General features: G+C 44.6%; 1 long non-coding RNA gene across 1 annotated transcript; it reads right to left on the reverse strand.

The window, feature by feature from the left end:
• Window positions 1-6969: 6969 nt before the first annotated feature.
• Window positions 6970-7780, reverse strand: LOC110800412 (uncharacterized). The gene is made up of 2 exons (XR_002536623.2): window positions 7681-7780; window positions 6970-7583 (listed from the first exon to the last, which is right to left on the reverse strand). It is a non-coding gene; the product is annotated as an uncharacterized lncRNA (long non-coding RNA).
• Between the last annotated feature and the right edge of the window lie 1809 nt (window positions 7781-9589).

Raw genomic sequence — 9589 nt, forward strand, 5'->3', positions numbered from 1 at the left:
AATAGTAGAGGTGGTGAACCTCCTTGTAACCTCCCCTCCCCTTTTTATAGGAAAACTAGTTTTTGGGCCCGGGCGATGCCCCGGGTTACTACATTAATAACATTCACATTTGCTTAATTTTTTTTTTTGGCAATGATAACATGAAACATGCTATAGATTAGTGGTAAAAGTTTTATTGTTTAAACTTGAGGTTAGAGGTTCAAACCTTATGCAAACCATGTTTGACACTTTTTTTTAATGTATATGAAGATTACATGGAGCGAACGATCAATAAGCAGAGCGCCACGTGTCACGTTTTCTTTCTTGTAGATGCCTTTTAATATAGTATAGATAGAGGGTGAGGATTCAATTGGGTTAAAAATCATGTCACTTGTCAAGAAACTACTCATCATCATCACTTAGAAGTAAACAACTCTTATGACCTACCCACCCTTTTTATAAGAAAATAGGAGGTGAAGATTTACTTGGGTTGACCACTCATCATTGTTTAGCAAGATGAGAATAACAGAAATGAATAAATACAAGAAGTGAGTACGTATGGTTAGTTGATCGACAGATGGGTTGTTGCTTACATTCATATTTATTGTTCAAAAAAAAAAAAGCCCAGGAAGTGACGACAGAGCAGGCAACGGCCGCCGACAATGGTAGACGGCCGAACGGCACCAGCCATCGATGGTGACCAGCCGGTCGCAGCCAACGAACCATCGCAGCCAGCAAGCGTCGGCCAGCCGCCCACCGTCGCACAACCAGCAAGCACCAAACCGACTGGCCGGCCACCAATCCCGGCCAGCCAAACCGTCGTCTCGCCAAGCCGGCCGGCTGACCGACAGGTCTAGCCACCCCAGCAAGCCGACCGACCGACACGTACATCCGCCCCAGTCGTTCCGCCGACCGCCAATGTGTATCCGCTTACGGTCTATCCCCGCAGTTGGGCACACGGCCGCCGCAGCCACCCCAAGCAGCAGTCGGTCGGCCACTACCAAGGGTGGGGATGACGGCCAGCCGGCGACAACCACCGTCGGTCTCAACCGGCCAAGGCCCGCCTGCCACCGTCGACCTCCTGCAATGTTAAAAGAAAAAAAAGAGGAAAAAGAACGTTAGAAGAGAGAAAGAAAAGTAAGGAAAAGAAAAGTCCAAAAAAGAAAAAGAAAAAGATGATGGATCAAACTCTTTTACAGACTTTTCCAGGAAAAGGGAGGAGTGATAAATGGGGAAAGCAAATGTCATAAACATTGTTGTGGGATCTTTTACGGTGCTGACGTGGCACGCGTTCCTCGGAGGTATCAAGTATGACCTGGCACGAACTTCTGGCAACCTGCAAAACAAGAATATTCCCGTAGGAATATTCCCTCCGATGCTTAAGTAAGTATAAGCTAGAGAGATAAGTAATTTGTAGAGAGAAGGCAGAGCAAAGATAGTTTTAGGTTGGTGGGAATGAATTCATTGCCTTTACCTTGGGATCTGAGCTATTTATAGGGCTAGGGTTTCTTGGGAACTGATCCCTCAACCCTAGCTGTGGGGTGCGTGCCCCTTGGGGATTTAGGACACGTGTCATTTGGCCAACAATGATGAGCCTTTTACAAATTGGACCTGGCTTCTCAGAGAAGATGGGCTTTCCAAAAATGAGGTTGTGCTCTTATTTCGTTTAGGTACCAAGGTTTGGGCCTACTTCCTAGGCTTGGGCCCAGCTGGCCTGTATTGGTCATTGTAGCTTCTTTGGGCCTTATGGTGGAGATATTCAAGCCCACATCATTTGCCCCTCATGAGGAGTGAAAACAGACGTTAGTTTTCACTGCTCTTGGAGTGTTCAATGGGATGACGACGCGTGGCAGGGGTAATCATTTCTTACCCCTCTATAAATAAATGGCCACTTTGAGTGACTTTCCCCCTCATTTCTAACGATTATTTAAGAGCTATAAGAGGAGGCGATTTCCGGCGTCTTACATCCACCGAAGTTCACTGTAGCGTCGCCACAATCTTCAAAGCCTTGTTCTTGCAGTTCTTCATCAAAGTTCTTCACAAATTCTCTTTGATCTATCAGGTCATGCTTTCTTTTGGGAAAATTTGTTTGTTGATTTTGATCCTTCCCACTTCTCTTTTCTTAACTATGCAAGGGGTACGTCAAACTGAGGGCGTCAACCTATCCTTTTGACGCCTTCTCTTTTCAAGTAATGCCCCGTGTCTTGAGCCAAGTCTTCAGCCTGTGCAGGATTTCATGGCGCAAATAGAGGATGAAGAGCAATTCGAAGGGGAATCTTCTTCTCCCATGGAGGAGGACTTCCCCGAGCGCGCCGATGTCGCGCCGACGAGCACGTTAGGTGGGGAGGAAGGTTACCTTCACCCTAGCGCAATCTTCCCACTTCAGCCGTGGCTGAACTTCCTCACCCTCAAGGGGAAGGACTATGGGAGGTCTCTGAATCTAGGCTCGGAATATAAGTTTCGTATGATGGCTGGTATGGACTGCACCAGCTTTGGACTGGTGGAAGGGGAATTCGCCGTGTACGGCTCTTTTCTGAAGCTTGGTATGAGATTCCCCCCTCACCCCTTTGTGGTGGAATTGCTGGACGGCTTCAACATTGGCCTGAACCAAATGTCCCCCAACTCTTGGGTTGGTGTGTTCGGCTATATCGCTCGTTGTGAGCTCGAAGTTATCACTCCCTCCTTCCCGGCGTTCCTAAGGATCGCCTCCATGTCCCAGGTTTCAAAAGCTGCCGCGGGTTGGCTAATTCTTACGTACAAGGGAGCTTATCGGACGGTGATGGGCAAGGCATCCAAATGGCATCACTGGAGGAAAAAGTGGGTGGTTATCAAAACCACAAATTTGGAGATGTGCGAGCGGATGAGACGTTGGAACGTCAAGCCCAACTTGGTTGGAAAGGGAAGCTCTTTCCCTCCGGTCTCCGCCGCTCTCTGGGAACGGATCTCGTCTTTGTTCAAGGCCAAGCCGCTCATAGTTAAGGACAAGACGGCCTACATACCCGAGGGGTGGTTGCCTCATCTGGATCAACTGGGCAATCCCGTTTTCCTCTCGGCTGTGGGTTTGTGTCCGTATATGCCGAGAGGTAATGTATCTATACTTCCAATCTTTCACTGTTTCATCAAAACTATACTAATGTCTTTATTTGTTTTTTCAGACGAGGCCATGAATAAGCTAGAAGACGCCTCCAAAGGCCAAGTGGATATGCCGTCCTGGCTGGCAAAGGTTCTTGACGCCAGCATCTTTAAGGCTTGGCAGCGTCAGCAGGCGGCCGAGCAAGCCGTCCCAGAGCAGATGGCTCCCCCTCCTGCTGAGGAGAAGGTATTGATCAGGCCTTCCTATGTAATTCCCTTTATTGTTTGCAACTTATATGTTCTCATTTCTTCAGAAGGCGAGGAAGGCGGCCACGGACGCGGCACCTTCTTCTAAGCGCAGGGCTGGCGGCACAGGGAAACCCGTCTTCAAGTCAACGGCTTCGAAGGCTCCTAAGGTGTTTGCCGTCCCCAAGGCTACATCCGCTTCTCCTAGCTTCCGGAAAGCTGGAGCGACGGCCGATCCTCTTGCGGGGATTCCTGAAGCCGTCCGCCGGAATATTCCTCTGAAGGCGGCGGAAAGAGCTAGGAATTCTAGGGGTAAGTTTTACTCCAACATCGTAACCCCCTGCGTTCCTCGTCTAGCAGTTCTATAGTCTCTCCCAGGGATTCTAAGGCCGTTGTTTTTCCCATAGAAATTCCCGACCGTCAGAAAGACATTGATGCTGAATTGGATCAGATCCCTTCTTCAGGCGGGTTCAACTCTCATGACCGAAGGAGGATAATGACGTTGATGCGCAATGCCATTCCTCCCAAGTATGCTGAGACTCTTCCCGAGGCGACCGAGAATATGCTTGCCGCTATGCAGTCCTCGGCACTGGATGTGAGTTTCATTATGCCTTTATTATTTACATATTCTTGTTTCTCTTGTGTTTTACTCTTGCTGTTTTTGTGCAGATGTTCATTCTGCTGGACTCGCTGAAAAAGTGGCGCACTGCTTTGGTGCATGAAGAGGCTCGACACCGTCTTCTGGCCAGTCAGTGTGGCGATCAGCATTTTGCTGAGCTGGAGAAACTTTGCTTTGACAGGCGGGAGGAGATTGACGCTGTGACCACCGCCCTGGCTTCCCAAAATGCTGAGAACGCGGCTCGTCTCTTGCAAATTGATCAGAAATTTTCTGAAATGGAGGACCTTTCTAAGAAAATCAAGGAGAAGGAAGCTGAGTTTTCTCATCTTGAGACTCAGTTTAAGGAGTTGGAGGTCCACCTGGAGGCGGCTCGCAAGGAGGTTGCTTCGTCAAAGAGTGTTCTCAACCAGTCGGCCATGCTAGGTGAGAAATCAACCCGAAGGGGGATGGAGCTTGCATGGAATGCCGAATTTGCCAGTGAACGTCCCTTCAGCTGGTTCGAGAAGTTCCTCACCTATCAGATTGAGGTGGAGAAGGCTCAGAAGGAAGGACGCACTCCTCCTGAGTTTGTTCCCAGCGAGGATGAGGAATGAGAGCTCCTAGGCGTCTTGTATTTATTTTGAGCTTGTTTTCGTGATGCCTTGCTTAGCGGCATTATGTGCATAATTTTTGTAATTATGACTAATTTTTTGCAATGACATGGCGTCTTTTGAACGTCCTATTGCTTTTTAGCTTTTGTCATCTGTTTTTGTGATTGATTCTACGATTATGTCTGACGCCTCTGAATTGAGACGTCAGATGCCTGCCCTGGCCTTTTTGCCGAGGTCTTTAGCTACTTTATATAGCTATGTTTAGAAATGTGTGACCCTTGTGTTCTAGGTGATCAGCCTAGTGAGGGTGCTAATCTGGGCCACTTCTTAGGCCGGCTTGCAGGGGATTTTTCATTTAATGTTTAAAGCATGCTACATGGTGCGTCTAGGTTCTGGACGTCTTTACAAAACATATAATCAAGATAAGTGTTAATCTAGAAAAAGTAATTCTTGAGGTTATCCGCATTCCATGTACGCAAGATCGGACGTCCCTGCATGTCTTGGATCCGGTATGCTCCGTCTCGAACCTCCTCGTAAATCTCATATGGACCTTCCCAAGTAGGAGTGAGTTTCCCTTGCTCATTGGCGCGTCCGACGGCTTCCATTTTTCTAAGCACAAAATCTCCGACTTTTAGTATTCTTCTAGAAACCTTTTTGTTGTACTCCCTCGTCATTCGGAGTTTGTATAGCTGCTGTCGTAGGGCCGTGTTTCCTCTTGTTTCTGGTAAGAAATCCAAGGCCGCCTTCATCATTTCCCAATTGGCATCTTCATTAAACAACATGACGCGCAGAGTTGGTTCACACATTTCAATGGGTAGGACGGCTTCAGCCCCATAAGCTAACAAGAATGGTGTTTCTCCCGTGGAATTTTTTGCCGTGGTCCGTATAGACCATAAAACATTGGGTAACTCGTCGGCCCATAAGCCCTTTGCCTCATCAAGCTTCTTCTTCATCCCTTCAGAGATGATTTTGTTGAATGCTTCTACTTGTCCGTTAGCTTGGGGGCGTCCTACTGATGCAAAACATGTTGTGATACCATGGTCAGCCAACCAATCTTCCAATTTGGGCGTCTTGAATTGTGGCCCGTTGTCGAAGACAATAGACTGAGGCACGCCAAATCTTGTGATGATGTTATTCCAGATGAATGCTCTCACATCTTGTGCCTTAGTGTTTTTTAAAGCTTCAGCTTCTACCCATTTAGTGAAATAGTCGACGGCAACTGTTACATAACGCAATCCTCCTGGTGCCGTCGTATAGGGACCTAATAAGTCCATCCCCCATTTGGCAAATGGTATAGGGCTGGTGATTGGTGTCAGTTTCCGCGCCGGCCGTCGAATTAGGTGAGCAAATCGTTGGCATTTATCACACCGCTTGACCAAGTTGAGAGCGTCTTCTTTGACAGTGGGCCAATAGTATCCGGTTCTTAGGGCTTTTTCTGTCAGGGCCCTCCCTCCTATGTGAGAGCTGCATAATCCATGATGAAGATCTTCCAGTACTTCATGAAGATCTTCCAGTACTTCATGTCCCTATGTGAGAGGCCGTGAGAAGGCTTTTTTGTATAGAGTCCCGTTCTATATCTCGAACCAGGTGCATTTCTTTTGTAATCTTTATGCCTGCTTGGGATCATCAGGGAGTACTCCATTCATTTTGAAGTTGACAATATCATACATCCAGGTGGCTGTTCGGTCTAAGATGTCTGTTCTCGAAGCGTCAATGCTTTTGAACTGTTTTACCTCCCAGAATACATGACGTGTCGTGTCGCAGGATGCTGAGCTTGCCAGCTTGGATAAAGCGTCTTCCTTGTTGTTTTCAGACCGGGGTATATGTTGTATTTCAAAGTTAGACAGCTGCTGAACTTCTTGACGGACCTTTTCCAGATATTTTATCATGGCGTCATCCTTGGCCTCATATTCTCCTTTTACTTGACTGACGATTAACTGTGAGTCAGATAAAACCAGGACGTCTGCCGCCCCCGCTGCTTTGCTCATCTGAATTCCACATATCAGGGCTTCGTATTCAGCTTCGTTGTTTGACGCTTGAAAGTTAAAACGCATTGCATATTCATAGATATCCCCTTCTGGTGATTCGCAGATAATGCCGGCTCCCGACCCATTTTGGGTGGCAGAGCCGTCCACATGAACTATCCACTGGGTTTTCTCATTCTTCAAATAGGTAGGGGTGTTCATTACCGGGTACCCGGCTAAACGGGTACCCGGAAATGCGGGTACCCGAACTTCCGGGTAGTAAATTTTTCGGCCCATGACCCGACCCGGAATAACCGGGTACCCGATAAACGGGTACCCGGTTATTCCGGGTCGGGTCATGGGTACCCGATTTTATTATTAAAAAAAATTCTGTGCTTTTTGTAAACAATCATGTAGCATAAATGCATAATTTGAGATGTTATTGTTTCACCATGCCGTATATAAAAACTAAAATTCAGATTACTTAACAACTAAATAGTAAAATCCAAAATAATTAAAAATAAAAATTCATAGCAACAATTCATATAAATGCAGTCAGCAATCAGCACTACAAATCTACAGCAAATGAGCAAAGAGCCAAAGATGATCCACCCTGTAGGCTTGTACATTTAGTGCATCTGCATTAAGCAGACTAGCAAGCACTCAGGCAGCACTGCAGCAGTAGTTACAGACTTACAGCAGGCAGCATTGCAGCAATGCAACATTACAGATTTACAGCCAGCAGGCCCAGCAGCATTACAAACACAGTAGATTGACCAGCATCAAGCAGAAGTACTGCAGTAGGCAGTAGGCCAGTAGCACACACAGCAGGCAGCAGTAGACAGTAACATATACTAAGATAGTGTGCAACTGTGCACACAGCCACACATGCACAAGCAGACAAGCAAGCACAACACTTAACAAAAACTAAAGTTCACAGAAGTTTACTACACTACACTGCACACAGGCAGAAATCCCAAAAGTTTACAAAGTCATTAATCAACAAAACTCATTCAAGTATGTCGTCCATTGTGAAATCTGTGATATCCGAAGCTTCTTCAATCGTTTCGTCAATTATAATAGTTGGTTGTTCCGAAACCAATTCTTGCATACCTAGAAATCAAAATAAGAATAAATTTTTAGTAATATACACATAAATCAATTATTAAATCTGAAAAATATAGGAAACAAACAAGGTTGAAAGAGTAACCTTCTTCCATTTTCTCCAACTCTAGCAAACTCTCCTCAATAGTAATACAAGTATGAGAGGTACGCATCCAATCTTGCCCACAAATAAGAGCTTCCACCATTTTAGAACTCAAAGAGGTGCGGAAGTCATCCAAAACACGCCCCCCCGTGCTAAAAGAGGACTCCGAAGCAACAGTTGAAACCGGCATAGCAAGAACATCACGTGCCATTGTCATAAGAATTGGGTATGTTTTCCCTTGTGCAGCCCACCAAGCCAAGATATCAAAATCAGAAGCATCACGTTCCAATTTATCCCCTAAATACTTCTCTAATTCTGTTTTTGTTTGGGTGGTTTCCAAATCCCCACTCTCCTTATTGAAGTCACTTCTCAACCTAGAAGATTTAGCACTGTTGCTACCACTTATCACACCCTCATCATGAATTGTGGTGGTAGAAACCGAAGAAGAAGACACAACTTTGTTTGCATAACAATCAAATAATGCATTCAAAGTATCTCTAATTCTTCTACACAAGGTAATGGAACTTCCAACATCATAAGAACGACGAACAACATACTCACAATATACCAACTTATTCCTCGGATCAAGAATCAAGGCAATGAACATCAAAACGTTAATCTTGCCAACATTTGACCAATACTTGTCAAATTTTAGCTTCATTTTTTCTGCCATTCTCCTAATCCTTTCATTTGGGTCACTAAGATAATCAGATATTGTAAATCCTATTTCATAAATATCTTCCACAAACATATTACCCGTCACATAACGGGAACCAGACAACTTCAATGTAGCCTCATAAAAAATCGCAAGAAAAGGCAAAAAGCCTTCAACAATGTCGAAATCCAAATCATCCGGAGCACCTAACCCCAAAGGTTTCTTCAAAAGCTCTCTTACATAAGGAGTGCACTTAGTTTTCATATTTTTAAATGCTTTCTTAAACACCAAAGCACTCCTAAGCATTAAATAGGTGGAATTCCACCTTGTGTCAACATCTAAGCACACAAGAGCTTTAGAAGTTATATTCTCCTCTTCAGCACAAGCCTTAAACTTTTGAATCCTAGAAGGAGAAGACCTCACATATTTCACAGCAGCTCTAACTTTTTGTACAGAAACAACAACATCAGCCAAACCGTCTTTAACTACCAAGTTAAGAATGTGTGCAGCACATCTCATATGCAAAAATTCAGAATTTAACACACACCCATCCCAAAGATTAAAAATCTTTTTCAAGTACTTAATAGCCAAATCATTCGAACTAGCATTATCGACGGTTACTGTCAAAACCCTCTTCAAACCCCATTCCAACAAACATTTTTCAACAGATTTACCTATAAGCTCACCAGAATGACCAGCAACAGGGCAGAAATTAATGATTCTTTTATGCAATTTCCAATCATCATCAATGAAGTGGGCAGTCAGACACATATATGACAAATTTTGAGCGGAAGTCCATGTATCTGTTGTAAGACAAACCCTAGGAGACAAATTCTTGAAATAATTCTTTAATTTCTTCTTTTGTTCAATAAAAAGCCCATAACAATCTCTAGTAATTGTAGAACGTGAAGGAGGAATAAAATCAGGAATTGAAATTTTACAAAACATACGAAACCCCTCACGTTCCACAAAAGCAAATGGCAACTCATCGACAATTATCATCCTAGCAAGTGCTTTCCTAATCTCCTCCTGATTAAATCTCCATAATTTAGGAATACTTACAGTTTCAACAGTCCCATCAGTATTAACCACTGTCCTAGACTCAAAATCTAAGATTGTTTGCTTTTTGTCTAAGTTAAATGGAGCTTTCTTACACCTATCAGTGTGGCGTGACATAGCATTTGTTCCATTCCTAGCTGAACAAGTAATTTTGCTACCACAATAAATACATTTAGCATGATCTACATCAGTAGCAAT

The sequence above is a fragment of the Spinacia oleracea genome, chromosome 4, assembly GCF_020520425.1.
Source record: "Spinacia oleracea cultivar Varoflay chromosome 4, BTI_SOV_V1, whole genome shotgun sequence".
Taxonomy (NCBI): Eukaryota; Viridiplantae; Streptophyta; class Magnoliopsida; order Caryophyllales; family Amaranthaceae; genus Spinacia; species Spinacia oleracea.